Source organism: Delphinus delphis, chromosome 20, assembly GCF_949987515.2.
Source record: "Delphinus delphis chromosome 20, mDelDel1.2, whole genome shotgun sequence".
Taxonomy (NCBI): Eukaryota; Metazoa; Chordata; class Mammalia; order Artiodactyla; family Delphinidae; genus Delphinus; species Delphinus delphis.
Window position 1 is genome coordinate 19,082,298 of NC_082702.1, and position 13,709 is coordinate 19,096,006.

Sequence of the window (13,709 nt, forward strand, 5' to 3'; positions counted from 1 at the left end):
TTAGGTGTAAGACCCACCAAATGTGCTGAACGAAGAATAAAGTCCCAGATCCCATGACTCTTCTCGGTGGTCCCGGCTGACACTACAAAGGCATTTCACAAAGACTCACACCCTTTCTCAGGTGTCTGATCCACAGTGGACCATGAGTCAAGTTAGAATAGTGGGGGATAGTGAGGTCCCAGAACCGATTTCTCTTCCTCCTGCTCTGTCTGCTCACCTCCCCTTCCTCCCGTTTCCTCTCTCCCCCTAACCCCTCACTCAGAGAGAAAGCACTTCTGGTCTGACCCTGTTGGAATCTCTAATACTCCCCCCCCCACAGCCCCCACCTTCCCTAACACCTCCTCCACCCGCTTCCATCAGCCAGAACTTGCGCTGATGACACTTGGAGTTCCACCTTCCCTGGCACACTGGATGAGGGAATGACTGGAAACCTGACAGTCTATCACTACCAGGGAGTGACAATATGAAAAAAAAAAAAAAAAGATTCCAGCTATGAGTGTAAGTTTAAAAATGTAACTAAAAGCCTTCATCAAAGTTTAAAGAGCTTCTTGCGCTTTTAGCATTTGCTTATTCTGATTTATTGACAATGACACACTTAGGAACCGTCGTCTCTGCTGAGGCAGTGAAGTAATGGACTTTAGGGAGAGAGAGAAGAAGAGAGAGAGGGGGAAAAAAAGAAAAAAAAAAAAGAGAAGGTGCAGCTCACAGAAGAGAGACCGCTGATTACAGCCCACTAATTTGTTATGCACTCCGGCAAATCAGCGGTGATTCATATGACAAATAAGGAGAAAAAATTAACAGCTGTCATGTTGTGATGTGTTAATTTCCTGACAGTCTCTGCACTGAAGCCAATTACTGATTTAAGGGCAGGGAGAGAGAGCCCTGTTCAAGCTTCTAATTAGGCTTCTTCAAGACTAAAAGGATAAAAGCAAAAATAAGAGCGAGAGAATGAGGCAGGTAGCTGGGCTCCACAAGGCTCACATGCTTTTAAAGCCCCAGTTAAATAGCTTTAAGCTTAAGTGTGTTTAAGATAAGAATTTAGAAACATTTATTCACTTTTATCCCTGACCTGGTGGTTTAGGCTTTTGTGGAGTGATTGGGAGTCGAGTGAGGCCCAGGGCTCTTGTTGGCCTCTTTCTGCACGGGTCCAACTTCTCAGATGTAATCTACTAATAATACCTTTGTTTAGTCGTGTCAACAACCATTCATCACCGTGGTAGACAAAGGGCGGTGGGTGCTCTGCAAGCATCCTGCTCGGGGATCTTACAGGAGGCATGTGGTCTGTGCCTCCATTTCTCTAAATGTTCCTATTGGCATTGGTCCCAAAAGAGAGGGCCTAGGGTGCGGGTTACTGGGGTCTGAGTACTTGGAAGTCAAGGTGACCTCCACACAGACCCAGGCAAGGGAGGATTCAGGCGTTATTGGCTTGACTTTGGCTCCTTCCAATCTACTGTCTGGTCTGGCTACCTCATTTGGCGTCTCCATTGATCCAGTTATCCAGAATATGAGCAGATCTACTCCAGGCACCTGAAGAGCCTCTCATGGGAAGAGTTAGGGGTTACTGGTGGTGGAAGACTTATCCTTGGGCGTTCTAAGCAGCCGGGGCTTCAGCAAAGCTATCCATAGCAGAAACTCCTCTTTGTCTCCGTCATTATGACCCATCAGAAAAATGGGACTTCAGAGGACCATGGGTCTCTCAGTATGATCAGCTACGTGGGTCACTCTCTTTTTATATTGCTTTCCAAGAAAAACAATTCCTTTCCCATCTGTGCCCTTCGCTTTTTCCTAGGGCTTGTTTAAAGGCTCTTCGTAAAATTTAGGTTTGAGTACACAGAAACGAGCAACCTCTTGGATTGATGTCGTGGTCGCTCTAGGGACTCTCCCCTGTGGATTTCCTGGAAGGGCTTCCTCCCCAGACAGGCAGAAGTCATACCTCCCAATGTTCATGGTTTATTTCCCTGTAGATGGGAGAAATCTATGAGGATTCTTTCATTGCCTGTGACACAAAGAAAGAAAAAGGAAGGAAGGAAGGAGGGAAGGAAGGATGGAAGGAAGGGAGGGAGGAAAGAAAGGAAGGAAGGAAGGAGGGAGGGAGGGAAGGAGGGAGGGAGGGAAGGAGAGAAAGAAGGAAGAGAGAAAAAGCCCACCCTAAGTGACTAACGTGACTAGGGAACTTCTTGGCTCAAAAACTGAAGAATCCATAAAGCTCTTGTTTGGGAGTGGCTGGACACAGAGCCTCAGGTAGTGACCACAGAGCTTGGACTACAGGCTGCCTTAGCCTCTTGGTCCAACTTCCTTTGTGTGGGTCCCATTTTCAGATGGACTCTCCCTCTGGTGATGAACAAGAAAAGGCACCTTTATGTCCAAGTTTCATCGAAAAGGGAGAACCAGGCCTTTCTCCATTATTTACCCCAAACATCCTGAGTTTCCTGATGGACAAGATGAGTTTGTTGGGGGAACAGGTCGGTTTGCATGGGATCTATACCTAACCGACCAGCTTAGGCATGGATCCCATGCCCATCACAGAGCTGAGGGGAGAGTGCTCTCAGACACAGGAGTGAGAGAAGACAGATTTCCAAAGAAAATCAGGGAACGAGCCCCAGAGAAGGAGGAGTGAATGCTAGAGAGGCAAGCCACAAACATGCCCTGGAGTGGACAAGTGGCCACAAAAGCAGAGCCTTTTCAGAAAGCGTCTGGATCAGCCTTGATTGTTTCTGAATTTCCTTGAGCTTTCCAATATTTGAATTTATTTAAAGTGATGTTAACTGATGTTTTAGAGGGATGCAGGCAGGGGAGGAGGGCAGAGCAGGTGTGGGGGCAGAAGCCCATTTGCAGCGCACTTTCATAGCACTGACTCTGGGATCCAGATACAGAGCAGGGCCTCCTTTATTGCAGGGCTTTCTTTCCATCGAGATTTATCACATATCTGGGAGTAAAGCAGGTCCCTACCCTGGAGGCGCTGCCATGGCCCCTGGTGATACAGCCCTGCTCAGGGACCTGTGTAGCCCCAGCTGAGGTCATGCCAGCTCTGCGCCCCAGAGAATTGCTGCCTCCTGCTGCCCGAGCATCTGGGTCCAGGGTAAACGCATCATTACTACAATTAAAGAATCACTCATGCATTGACCGGTGAGGGGAAAACAGGTCCCTAGAGCCCCAGCCTCCTCCCGGATGGCTTCCTCCTTTCAGGCAGGTGCTCTGATTAAAAGGCTTCAATGGTTTATTTCATTAGGAGTCACTGTAGGTATTGCCCGAGACAACAAGAATCCTTTGACATTGATTTTGTTGGTCACTGCAACCCTAAACTTGAAGGGATGGCTAAAAGGTAATTCACTCTCTAAGCTGTGCTCAATCCTGGCCCATTATCAGTTGAGTTGAAATATGTCAGCAGAGTAAGATACTGAGTGTATTATCTTTTTCAGGAGGGTTCGCTGAGTGAAGAACACACATGCATTTACCTACCTGAGTGCTGTCCAGCAGACTTATGATTTATTGATTCACGGAGCAACCTTCATCTACATCAAGATGTTCTCCAAGAGAGTGCCACACCCCAGGGGAGGACTGAGCTGGCCTCGGGGAGAAGAGGGCACCTCCAGGGTGGGTGGTCTCATCTCCTATGTGGGAGACCTTGGCAGCAGAATAGGGTTTATTGTCTGAGAAGCAGACCATGAACTGGGCTGAGTTCCCCAGGGTGCTGCAAGAAGCAGCCAACCAGCTGCAGTCTGAGAGGACCTCAGGATAATTCCAACTGAGGACTGGGGGAGACAGACCTGGGGTTGAAACAGAAAAGGCATGAGAAGCCTAGGAGGATGGCAGAGATGCTTGACCAAAATACCATGGGAATGCTGGCTTTGAGAAAAGCCATAATGCCTTATCGGCCTGAAAAATCTGGCACTGGGATGGGTAAGAATGAGGAAGAGGATGAGATATGAGATTCCAGGATGTGTGGTTTGGCCCCTGGATAAACCAGAACATTTGCTCTGCGCTCCATCCCACTGACTGTGGTGGGACACACTGCCTCCCTCTTGTGGTTCCAAAATTCTCCTAGTGTCTCTTCGAGGACTTTGAGAGACGCCTTCTGTTTCCTGGACCCCTGCCTTCCTCCCGTCCTCCACCCGCATCCATGCTTCTCCACATGTTCTTCCTTCAACCTTTGTCATCCCTCCTCCTCGCTTCCTTACTACTTCGTCTCTCTTGCGCCATGACTGGTCCTGATTATTTCATTTCTTTTTTTTTTTGCGGTACACGGGACTGTCACTGTTGTGGCCTCTCCCGCTGCGGAGCACAGGTTCCGGACGCGCAGGCTCAGCGACCATGGCTCACGGGCCCAGCCCCTCCGTGGCACGCGGGATCCTCCCGGACTGGGGTACGAACCCGCGTCCCCTGCATCGGCAGGCAGACTCTCAACCACTGCGCCACCAGGGAAGCCCCTGATTATTTCATTTCTGGTGGATGTTTAATTACCACTCAAGGGCTGTAGGGTATTTGAGGAATGGTGGTGAGGGAAGCCCCCAAAGGAAACAGACAAAACCTAGGCTAACAGTATATCCAAATGGGCAAGTTGGATGTCAGGTTTAGAGTCTGCCCACCCCAAAGCCTGGTCCCTTCCCTTGTCCTCATCTTTTCCGTTCACACCCACTCCTGGCCAATGGAGAAGGTGCTTCCATCATGGTGGCTTTGGTGGCAATTTGGGGACCCCAAAAAAGCCCATGCGTGAAGCCCACATTCTTCTCATCTGGCTTCCTCTTTTCCAACCAAAGAATTTCCAGGTACGTTTTCTTTTATCTCCCCTCCATAGGTACCTGTAGACGTTTCCTAGCACTTTGATTTGGCTGTTGTGTTTAGGAGGTGTAATTTTCTGATGTTCACATGGGCTTATCAGCTCCCTTTCTCCCTGCACCGCCGAGGCGAGTGTTATCAGCACAGCTCTGGAAGCAGCCTCAGATGAGAGGAGCTGTGTTGCCACAAAGCTTTCACATGATGGAGTGGCCGGTGCTGAAAGACACATCAAGATAGGAGGAATCCTGAGAATGTTTTCTGTAAGATTAAACAGCAGGAACAGGTCAGACCAGGGACCCACAAGCTAAACATGTAGGGAGAGGAGAAATAGAAACGTGTGATGTCCTTAGTGATGAAGGTGTCAGAGCCCTGTCATTGTACGGCAGTCCTTGGAAAGGATCTTCTCATTTTAGAGATGAGTAAACTGAGCTTCCCTGGATTTCTGCCAGGCTCTGCACCTGTCTGTGTTCTTGAAGGGATATTGCCAGGGGCTTGCAGGTGACCTGAAGGCTTTAACTTTTCTTCTCAAGAAGTGCCACCGTAGGCGGGCATGTGGGGAGCAGCTGGCAGAGCGGGAGCGTCTGAGCGGGTGTTCAGGCTCATCACCCCCCAAGCCCTCTCGGATGCAGAGAAGACCAGGTCCTGCCCCAGCCTTGAGGGACACTCCTGAGCCCCACTTGGGTCCATTTCAAATTCTGGCGACACTCTACTGCCAGGAAGAGTTTAGGAAGGAAGGGCAGGGACTGGAGACTCTCGCATCTGGTCCCATTTCAGTTTGTTTAGGCTGGGGCTGGGTAAACAAAAAGGGAATACTCCCAAGCTCTCAGGGAGGGCGCTTTCTGACCTGGCGTACAGAGACTGTGTGGGCCCCACAGAGATGGCCTACAGAAAATCTGGGCAGTCCATAAAATTGTATGTCAGATGTTGTTGGTATGAGAAATGTACACTCCCCCAGGAAGGGGGGCATAGATTTCATCAAATTCTAAAAAGGAACTGTGAGCCCCAAAAGGTTAGCTGTTTTCTTGTACTGCTTCTGAGCTAGAATCTGAAGTCAGACAAACTCGGCTGGAACCCCGGCCTTGCACGGACTGGCTGTACAACCACGGGCACGTTCTCCATCCTATGTGAACCGCAGGGTCAGAAAAACTGGAAGAGAGATCATAACACTACTACCTCAAGGAACAGTTTTGGGGTCGAACAATGCATTGCCCGTGAGACGATTAGCCAAGTGCCGGGTACGCAGCGGTCTTCAATGAAAATGAGAGTGTGGCGGTGGTAGGGGTGGGGTGGGAGGGGGCAGGGCTCTAGCCTGAACTTGACCTCAACTTGAAACCCCTTATCTCAGAACCATTCGCCTAGCTGTAAAATGGGTACAGTGGACCCAGCCTGCCTGCTTTACTGGGCTGCTGAGAAGGTGACAAGAGACAGTGTGTGGAAATGGGCTTCAGTGAATGTAAGGCCAGAGTGGTGACACAGGTGGCCTTCACAGCCAGGGCTCACTGGGGGGTGGGTGTGGATGTGGTTCCCGGGTCCAGCTTCCAGCACAGGAGTGGGGCTGACCTCCACTAGCGCCAGCTCCGCCCTGATCTCCAGGTGGCTTCCCCCTGCTTCCCCATCTCCAGACCTTCACCTTTGATAAAAGCTCAAGGGTAGCTGGGGGAGGGGAGACTGCATTTAATTTAATAGGGAAAATAATTCACATGCTTATAATGAAATGCGACAAGCAGAACATAACAAGTAAATACACTACAAACTACGTTGCAAGCCTCTAAGGTAACAGAAAATAACTAGTTTTAGTTGCTTTTTTATCTATTATGAAGAATGTCAAGGATCTGACAACAGATTATTTAATAAAATATACTATAATTTGTGTTTAAGCGATAGCAATAGATATTACATTTATTTTAGTTCTATCCAAGGAGACAGGTTTGGGATTTCTTGAAGGAATTAGGAAATACAAAGTGAGAGGTTTAATGGGCCTGGGAAGAGTGGGCCAAGGGCTGGGTTTCCCTGGGGCTTGCGTGTGCAGACCCCACCGGCTAGGAGCACGCAGTGTGCCCAGCCTGTGCCAACCTGTGTGGGAAACCGAGGGAAATATGAACACATTCCAGGAAAAATATCAGGCACTGGCTGGGGGCTGTGCTGGACACCTTCACACCTCGTCCCTGCAGGCCCCCAAAGGCCTCAGTGCCCCTAGGGAGAGAGACCCAGGACACGTCAGAGAACAGCTGAAACACTAGAACAAGCCTCTTTAATGAGCCCCAGCAGAGATGCACAGGTGGCCGGAGCTTCATCCTTGGTGACAGTGAAAAATTGGAAACAACGTACATGCCCATCCAAAGGGGAGTAGGGAGACAAGATGGTACGTCCCTCAGAGAATGCCTGTTGCGTGGCTAAGTGGATTCCCAGCCGTGGGTGCTGGGACCTCACAAATGCCACGATGATGGAATAAAAGCAAAGATTTATACTTGTGTGTAACCACACAGTATATAAAAGTTAAGAATGTGTGTACAGGTATGTGTGTGCACAGGTGTGTGTGCATGCGTGCTCTGTGTGCTCTGGGTTGCGTGCGTGTGCGTGCACACGTACAAACGTGGATCAGGGGGACGTACAGCAAAGACGCTGCCTCAGGAGAGAGAGAAATGGCATGGAGTCGGAGTGGTGCCAGGACCTGAAATGTATCATGCAGGCGGCCCCCCCCAGGACAGAGCTCCGGATTGCTGTTAGTTTTGATCTCTGCACCCAATATGGCCAGTGTTAATATCTGCTGATTCTGGATGTTGAGGAATCAGGTCTCTGGCTATTCTCTGTATTTTTTATGTTTCCCCAAAAGAATGAAAAATGAAGGGCAAGCGAGAAGTGTACTCATGTAGCAGCGTAACTGGGAGACCTCACGGGCGTGGGGAAGGTGTGGGTTGGTGACATAGCCAGTCCAGGGCCCCGGCTGGCCTTGACATTTGCCCAGAAAGGAAGGGTGCATTCAAATATCACCCGGGCCCTTCAGGCTCTGATGTGTTCCCTGTGTCAATCAGCTGAGAAGTCCTGTCGGAGCTTAGGAAGGAGGAGGCCAAAGAGGGCTAACTGAGGGGCTGGTGAGCCAGCCTGAGCTGGACTGGAAGGCCAAGGAAGACTTGGACGAGGAAGAGGAAGGTTGGCGTGTGTGACAGTGATGAGTGTGCATTCCTGGAGGAGGGAGCAGCATGAGACTGGGCTCTGGGGAGAGGCCTGCATGGCCAGTGGCCTATGTGGGAAGGTCAGCGGTGGGTCATCAGGGCAGCAAGATGAGGCATGACTCGGGTCACTCTCTCCATGTGGCCGACTGGCCAGGATGAGTCTTAGGCGCCTCTGAGAGCTTCTGCCCATCTCCTTTCCAGCACCGCCACAATGGGATGGCAACCCCTCACCAGACTTCAAGAGGTTTCTCCCAAGTTTCAAGAGGAAACCGTAATCCCTTCTTTAAATGAAACCTCTTAGTTTTCAGCTGTTTGCTCAACTTCGTTGTTTTTCTAACTGTGTTTGAAACACAGTGCATAGGTCTGGGGGTTGCATCGGGCCTCCAGAGATGGGCAAGGAGACTTAGATTTGGACAGCCTTCCATCTGAGCCCTAAGAGAACCCCTAAACGACCCCATCCTTTCTGCCCTGAGCAACTAGCTGGCCTGGCAGCTGAGCCACTTTCCAGCCACCAGAGGTGCAAGTGCACCAGAGGGGCAGGTCCTTCAAACTCTCTGAGTCTCAGTTTCCTTAGGAGTTGAATGGGTGTCCCTAGCCCCCACTCCTGGGCAGTTGGGAAGGTTAAACAATATCACATAAGTATGGGAAAGCATTCAGGAAGCTACAAAGTGCTGTGCGCACACAAAACATAGTGCTACCATCCACGTCGGACCTTGTGAATTTTTACAAGCAAAAGGTCAGTGTTGAATCCATTCAGCATCCTCGTGTTTTAACTCCAAACAGACAAATGTTCCTAAGAATTTCTCTCACGTGGCTCAATTCAGGCCATGGACTCTTCATCAGACATGACCCTCATGCAGATGGGAGCCGCACCTCCCATCCTGCCCCAGGGCTGTCGCCAGGCAGCTGCACTGAGAGAGAAGCTGGTCACCCTTTTCTGTACTGCAGGACTCATTTCCACTAGCCCTACTCTGCCTACAGCAGCTCTGCCTACAGCGGCTCTCACCTGGCTGACATTGCATGGCAGAAGGAGACTGAAAGTGTGAGGGAACTGGAAGTGATGCTGTCAGAGACACATGCAGAGGACCTCTGGGGAGAAAACAGCCACTGTCCTCAGGTGCCTGAAGAGCATATTGGGGGGGAAGGGGGACGACACTTGAGTGGTCCACATCAGAGTTTTGCAATGTGAAACGGACAGCTTTGCAGGTGAAGAGCTTCTGCTCATGGGAGGTGTTCACGCCAAGGCTAGTGGCTGTTGGAGGAGTGTGAGTTTCCATCCGGGGTGAGAGCTTACTACGTGCCTTGTGTAAGGCTTCCCCCAGACCAGTCACCTAGGACGCTCCAGCAACCAAGCATCACAGGCAGCCCTGTGTATCAAGAGGTGGGGCCCCCTCTGAAACCCAAACAAGCAGCAGCATCCTCTTTGGGCTGGCGGACTCTCTGCAGCTGCAGTCCCAGAACAGGACAGTCACAAATGCGGGCGTGGCTGATTCCGCAGCTCCCGTCCCGTGGTCTGCCCAGGTAGAGCCCGTGGCCCAGCCAGAGCGATTAATAACCTTGGCACCTGGATGAGAGGCCCTGGCGGGTTTCCCCTAGTCTCCATTTGCCTTCCCAGTGTCTGCGATTAAATTAATCCCCTAATACATAATTAACTCAAAGTCGAAAGGTGAAGTCAAACTTAACCAATTTACTGTTCTGGAGCTGGTGTAGTTCAGATCATGTGATTTTAATTCTTTCCGTATGACCAGGTGATGGGGAAGGCGGTAGGGGGAGAGGAAAATGCACAGATTAATTTCATTCCTTAACCTCCCTAATGCGTCTGCTTGCTCGCATCGTGTTGCAGACAGCAGATCATCACATGATTTATGGGACTGACCGCTGCTTGCATCTCTCAGGCTAATGACACACACACTAGAGTCATTGATTTGTATGAGTAGCCCCCACTCTTCATTTATCACAATTTAATGTAAGAGTTTGCAATGCAGAGAAAAAATCCACATGGGAAACATGGGCCCATAGCCCCAGTGCCGCCATCCAGTTATGAATCATTTGCTGCCTTTTAATATATAGACTATTCCATTCTGGAAAATGCCCCCATAAGGTCATATTCTTCTCCTGAACATCCCGACAATTAAAGTCCCCGAGAAGCGGTTTTAAGATGCATGACCTACCGGCACCTTTGTTAGCGCTCTCTCTCCTGTAATGCGTGCTATCGATTGCTCCTGAACTCTCCGGAACCCTTCCTAAGCCATAACCCACGAAAGTTTCCGAGGGCAGCGCTGTACAACCCAAGTGTAGGATGCCTGGAGCTCCTGCCACAGGCCAGCCAGGCCCCGTGTGGACATGAGTCATGGCCCCTTCCCGCACAAACACTGTGGGCAAGCTCCAAGGGCCTCATGTCCCCGAGGGCCAGACCAAGATACCAAAATTAATGGCATTTCAAAGGAGAGCATTTAATTTCTGATTATAAAAAGTAGTCCTGAGTTAGTAACTTGGAAGATTCAGAAAAAGAACAAAAGTTCTGATGAACAACAAGAGTAAGGAATTCTTGCATTTCTCAAAGCAGAGAATTTCTCTCTCCCACCTGGGAGAATTGTCAGGACATACAAAGCCTCAGGACAGCCCCGCACATCTTCCTGGAGGGACACATTGATTCCATGTTTTAGGAAGAAAAACAAAAGTTTACTTAAAACACACGGACATATTATATAGTAAAATGGAAAATGCACAGATTTTTCAAAATCAAATAGAAGCCTTTGGATAGATGTGCTGATGGAAGAAACTTGACTGTGTCCCAAAGCTGCTAGATTGTGAAGGGGTAGTGGGTGTTTCTGGAAGAAAGTTGGGGAAGCATGGTTGGTATGAACCAGGGTCACAGACACAGATGCCTCTTGGCGAAGCAGGCCATTTAGGGGCTGGAGGAGGTGGGACCTGGGGACCGGGGTCTGGAGGACAGCACTGCTCAGTTCCCTTGGGAGAATGACAGGTCCAGTATGGCCCCATCTCTTAACTTTTGAACGTAGCATAAGATTTTGATGTAAAAACAAAATGAGAAATCTATATTGTTAAATGACAGAATAATGGAAAGAACATGGCTCAAACAGAATGCCAGAGCCAGGCGCTGGCTGTGGCCTGTGGTGTACTGCCTACCCTGCACACCTGAATTACATGGGCCCCCGCTACCCAGCCCCCCTCCCTGGGGAAGGAACTTATAGCGCTTTGGAAAGCACTATACTCCCTGAGCAGCAGTAAGAGGAGTGGATCTTTTGTGGATTTCAGCATGGACAGGAGGTCAGTTTCAATTCCAAGGCCAAAACCCCCCAAATTAGAAATCCTGGGCTTGGAATAAGGAAGAAATAGTTATCTATTCACCATATTAAGAAAAAAAAAAAAAAACTCTCAAAATCACACTAGGACTTTTATCAATCCTTGAATGAATTACTGTTTAAAATAATCAGTCTGAAAATGTCATCTTAGTTCCCTTAGCGTTTTCCTGCCGGGTTGGTTTGTAGTGAAGTCCACCTATAATGCCTTACTGTTTTCCTGGAAGCATCGCAGCCCCAGATCTCAGAGAAAGAAGACAGAAAAAATAATGAAACTGTGAACTGAACTATTTTCTTCCGGAAAAGTTCTAGCCCTCTCAGGATTTGGCTATAACATACAGAAATCTAGACTATGAAATGCAGGGTCTGTGGCTCACCCGTCTTTGTGTCATGCCCTGTGCTCTGTGACATGCTGAATGAATGGAGGAGCGAATGGCTGAATTATGGCTCAAGAGAAAAGCCAGCAGCCTCCCGATGGGAGTGATGGCAGCGATGGGGAGAGGACACCACTTCCTGGACGCCCCCGAGGGCTCGCTCTGGTGGGCAGGGCTGGGTATGGAGTATCAGGGAAGTAGCCCAGGGTGAGGATACCGGTGTCACTGGCTCCAGGCTATCACTCTTTGATTCTAGTGCCTCATCCGTTACAGGAACCTACCCTGTCCTCCACTGCCCTATCCTGTCCTGAGGCTGTTGGCTGGTGAGACCACTGATTTGTTTTCTCATTGACTGGTTCCTTAATCCATTCAACAACTACATACAGACATCTCCTAGGGGCCAGGCTCTGTGCCAGCACCTGGGAATCTGGGGATGGGCAAGGTCCTTGCCCTCATGAAGCTTATATTCTGGAGTGGGGGCAGGGGACACAGAGTTAAGAATAAAATACATCAAATAATTTCAGATGGAGGGAGAGGAACATGATTTGACTGGGTGATCAGGGAAGCTCTCTAAAGAGATGACATGTGAGCTGAGACCTGAGGGGCATGAAGATCTGACTGAGGGCATTCCCAGGAGGATAAACAGTAAGTGCAAAAGTCCTGGGGCAGGAATGAGTCTGACACAACTGGGGAACAACACTCAGTCCCGTGTGTCTAGAGATGAGCCTCATCCATTTGAAGGAAAGCTCCAGGCTCCTCTAAACCCCTCTCCACCCAGGGCAGAGCAGACCAGCAAGCTAGGGAGCTAGAGAGGTATCCACATACGCAGCCTTGCTCAGGCTCGCAGTGCAATGCACTAAGGCTAAGGTCTCTCAGAGACACGCCTCCCACAGGGCACCAGGGGACGCTTTGTGCACGTGGGGTTTAAGTTGGCTATTGAAGAGAGAGGAAGAGTCTGCCAGGAAGAACAGAGGATGCGAGCTGCATGTCGAAAGACAGAGGGCTGTCGGGTGTGGCTGGACCATGAACTGGATGCACATGGAGGGGCTGCAGGTGGGAGAAGAGTTCAGGACGAGGTGGTATTCATGAGGCAGAGAAAGGAAAAGTGGGAGGACTCAAGCCAGAGCTGTTGAACTCTGCATGGGAAGAGTTAGGAGCCGTCATCTCCAGTGGTTTTAGGGGCAGCCAGGCAGGGAGCCCCATGGAGCATTTGTTGGGCAAAACAGCTGGATAAAAACCTCCTGGGGCTGGACCTTCCACCCTGAGACAGGACAGTCCAACATCTCTAACAGTACAGACAGTTGGCCGGCACCCAGGACACACCCGGTGAGCCCCTGCTCAGGGATCATGGAATCTCACCCTTGCAAACCCCACCACTGCCTTTGGGACGAAGGCTAGTCTCCAGGCATCTGGATGGGCTACTTGGATTCAAACCAATAGCAACCGCTGCCTTTTCCTTCAGCTGTGGCTACATACCATTGTATCATTTAATCCTCCTACCCACCTTGTAAGGTAAGCAGAGTTGCTGCCGTTTCATGTGAGGAAGCAGCCTCAGAAACGCTCATTGACCAACTCCAGGTTTCACAGCTAACAGGTGATGGAGCGGGACTGTAGGATTCGTGCCTTTGGTAGTGCACGAGCTGACTTTGGGTGCCCCAAAGACACCATGTTTTATCCTGGGCCCTCCCAAAAGCAGAACCTGGGACCAGGGCTTGTGTGCAGGTGGTTTACCTGGGAAGTGATCCCAGAAAGCAGAGGTAGGGGAATAGGGGAGGTAAAACAGCGAAGGAGGGAAAACCAATCTGATCTGGAGATGTGATGAGGTGCCCCCGACCAGAAGCAAGACTGGAGGTCTTGGCCCAGGTGGGAGCTTTAGATCAACCTGCTTGCAGCCGGAGTGAGGGCAGGCCAGAGAGGTAAGGCTGGGGCTCAAGCTGGCAGATGACACCAAGTTCCCACGGCAGGAACATTCTTTTCTTTAGGATCCTCGTTCAATCCTGGGGCTTCCTGTCACCTAAGACCTGCCTCAGGCTGGAGCCGGGGCAGGGGAGTGAATCTCACCA